Here is a 3,600-nt window from a genome sequence, read left to right on the forward strand (position 1 = left end):
GACAGTGCGGCACTCCCTCAGTACTGATCCTCCGGCAGTGCTGCCCTCCCTCAGTACTGACCCTCCGACAGTGCGGCACTCCCTCAGTACTGATCCTCCGGCAGTGCTGCCCTCCCTCAGTACTGACCCTCCGACAGTGCAGCACTCCCTCATTACTGATCCTCCGGCAGTGCTGCCCTCCCTCAGTACTGACCCTCCGACAGTGCAGCACTCCCTCATTACTGATCCTCCGGCAGTGCTGCCCTCCCTCAGTACTGACCCTCCGACAGTGCAGCACTCCCTCATTACTGATCCTCCGGCAGTGCTGCCCTCCCTCAGTACTGACCCTCCGACAGTGCAGCACTCCCTCATTACTGATCCTCCGGCAGTGCTGCCCTCCCTCAGTACTGACCCTCCGACAGTGCAGCACTCCCTCATTACTGATCCTCCGGCAGTGCTGCCCTCCCTCAGTACTGACCCTCCGACAGTGCAGCACTCCCTCATTACTGATCCTCCGGCAGTGCTGCCCTCCCTCAGTACTGACCCTCCGACAGTGCAGCACTCCCTCATTACTGATCCTCCGGCAGTGCTGCCCTCCCTCAGTACTGACCCTCCGACAGTGCAGCACTCCCTCATTACTGACCCTCCGACAGTGCGGCCCTCCCTCAGTACTGACCCTCCGACAGTGCGGCCCTCCCTCAGTACTGACCCTCTGACAGTGCGGCACTCCCTCAGTACTGACCCTCTGACAGTGCGGCACTCCCTCAGTACTGACCCTCCGACATTGCGGCACTCCCTCAGTACTGACCCCCCCTGACAGTGCTGCTCTGGATGTATCAAGCGAGATTAGTTGTTCCTTTGGGTCCGGTCCCCTGCTGAGCTGTGAACCCCTGGGCCAGGCTGAGGGAGCGTGAGCGTCACACCGAGCCAGCGTCTGGCTCAAAGCTGAGCCTCCTCGGAGTGACTGGGCTGCTGAGTGAGATCGGAGCCAACTCTCGGTCTGCCTTTTCTGTTTGATGTTCCCCTTCCAGGAGCGTATCTTGCCTGACGCTGGTCCAGGAACAGATTACAGACCATGTTCCAACTTGCTGTCACCTGCCTGGCCCTCTCGAGCTGTTTCCACCTGGCAGCAGCTAGTACCATAGACACTGCCCTCCAGATCGACGATGAGGGTGCAGTGAGTATCTTCTGGAGATAGAAATGTCTGTTTGCTGTACTGGGCGGCACGGTGGCTCAGTGGTTAGCACTGCTGCCTCGCGGCGTTAGCAACCCTGGTTCGATTCCTGTTTTGGGCGACTGTCTGTGTGGAGTTTGCACGTTCTCCCCCAGTGACTGTGTGGGTTTCTTCCGGGTGCTCTGATTTCCTCCCACAGTCCAAAAATGTGCAGGTTAGGGTGGATTGGCCATGCTAAATTGTCCCATAGTGCCCAGGGATGTGCAGGTTAGGGTGGATTGGCCGTGCTAAATTGCCCCATAGTGCCCAGGGATGTGCATGGTAGGGTGGATTAGCCATGCTAAATTGTCCCATAGTGTCCAGGGGTGTGCATGGTAGGGTGGATTAGCCATGCTAAATTGTCCCACAGTGCCCAGGGATGTGCATGGTAGGGTGGATTAGCCATGCTAAATTGCCCGATAGTGCCCAGGGATGTGCAGGTTAGGGTGGATTGGCCGTGCTAAATTGTCCCATAGTGCCCAGGGATGTGCAGGTTAGGGTGGATTGGCCGTGCTAAATTGTCCCATAGTGCCCAGGGATGTGCAGGTTAGGGTGGATTGGCCATGATCAATTGTCCCATAGTATTAGGTGTATTAGTCAGGAGTGAATGTCGGAGAATGGATTTTGGGTGGGTTGGCGCTTTGGAGGGTCGGTGTGGACTTACTGAGCCAAAGGGCCTGTTTCCACACTGTAGGGAATCCAATCTAATCTAACCTGGTGCTCCTCCTGCTCAGACCATCTGGAGGCAAATCGAAATTTTATCCGTTGTCGCCAAAGAAAATGGAGCCTAGAAGTTAGGAGGTGTTGTTGCTACTGTACAAGGCATTAGTGAGTCTGCAGGTTGGAAGCACTAGCTTTCGTAAGACACCGAATTTCTAGCTCCGTTTACAGTGTGATGTAACTGAAATTATATGTTAAAAAAGACATGGATTGTCTGTTAAGTCTCTCGTCTCTTAGAATGACCGTGTTAGTTTCATTTCTTTCACACAGAGGCCGGGATTTGAAATACCTTCCAGGCAGAGATTGACAAATTCTTGATGTCACAAGGAATTAAGGGCTGATGGGAGTGTGTAGGTAAATGGAGTTGAAATGTCCATCAGCCATGATTAAAATGGCGGAGTGGGCTCGATGGGCCGAATGGCCTTTACTTCCACTCCTATGTCTTCTGGTCTTGCATGCAGTCTCACAGCAGGCTCACGTCTTGAATGCACTATCTGGGCCGATGTGACGCCAATTGTTATAGTTCACTTGGGAATGTGACATCTAAAAATGTTCTGGGATTTACACATGGAAGAACTGAAACCAACATGTTCATTCTAAAAGATGAGACAGTGCCCACAGTTCAAAGAGAGAGAGCTTCCCACCCCCAGCTGGAGGGCGAGGTTGTGAAAACTCGCCCAGGGGAGAGGCCTAGTCCTTCTGTTTGAAGGGTGAAGGTATCACATGGTTCTGTTTACTTACAAAAATGGACGCCCAATATAACCTTTTAACCACGGTATTTTTTTCATTCCCTCACTACGGGAACTGATTTTATGCTATTTTCCTCACCTCAATCACCAGATGCGGGCCCAATTCAAGGATTTTATGGTGAAATACAAGAAGGAATATGACAATGAGGAAGGTAAGACGTCTCTTCAGGCCTGGGCTAATGTAGTTTGTTCCCTCACCTCAAAAAATCATTCCACTCCCCAGCCCCCTCCACCTTCTCAGACGGGACTGACAGTCTCAGGCATTCTGGGTCAACCCAGAGGCATGAGGCCTGTAATCTAGGCCCCTGGTTGTCACTCACACGGGGATTGAGGCCTGTTGCAGGCCGCTAAAGGATCTGCAAGACCAGAAGTAAAATAGGCCCCGCTCAACGTTCCTGCCAAATGGACACTCGGCCTCCCCCTGAGGGTCTGTGTGCACCCATCCACTTCCTGAAGTCTCTGCTTGACCCCCAGCTCCCCCGCCGACCCCTCATGGCTATCAGAAGAAAATCAAGATGAGAAAGGGAACGTGGTTTCCCGTGTCCCACTCGGGAATATGAGCTCTGGTAAAACTGTGTCCGATAATCGTCGGGTTTTGATGCTGACTGCCCCTCTAGGCTGAGGACCCACAACAAGATGGCCGACCACCAGCCCCCACGCCACTTCCTGCTCCCAATGGAGTCAACGGGTGTAAGGGAGGGACGGTGTGTTTATCACACCCTAATTCTGCCCTCCACCATTCCACACATGCTCCCAATCCGATCTGTCCTCACCCCCTCAGACTTCCCTCCTGAGGAAGGGATACACCACTAGGCCTCACTACCCCCGACATCGGCTCTTAGCCCCATCCTTGATCTCGGGGCCCTACACACACTCACACCCCAACACACACTCACACCCCACACACACACTCACACCCCAACACACACTCACACCCCA

The 3,600-nt window shown here is 53.7% G+C and overlaps 1 long non-coding RNA gene across 1 annotated transcript; it reads left to right on the forward strand.

Annotated features, from left to right (window-relative positions):
• Positions 1-771: 771 nt before the first annotated feature.
• Positions 772-2,809, forward strand: LOC122546655. Its single transcript, XR_006310783.1, has 2 exons — positions 772-1,156; positions 2,753-2,809. It is a non-coding gene; the product is annotated as an uncharacterized LOC122546655 (long non-coding RNA).
• Positions 2,810-3,600: the final 791 nt, after the last annotated feature.

This window comes from Chiloscyllium plagiosum, unplaced genomic scaffold (genome assembly GCF_004010195.1).
Source record: "Chiloscyllium plagiosum isolate BGI_BamShark_2017 unplaced genomic scaffold, ASM401019v2 scaf_50777, whole genome shotgun sequence".
NCBI classification, from domain to species: Eukaryota; Metazoa; Chordata; class Chondrichthyes; order Orectolobiformes; family Hemiscylliidae; genus Chiloscyllium; species Chiloscyllium plagiosum.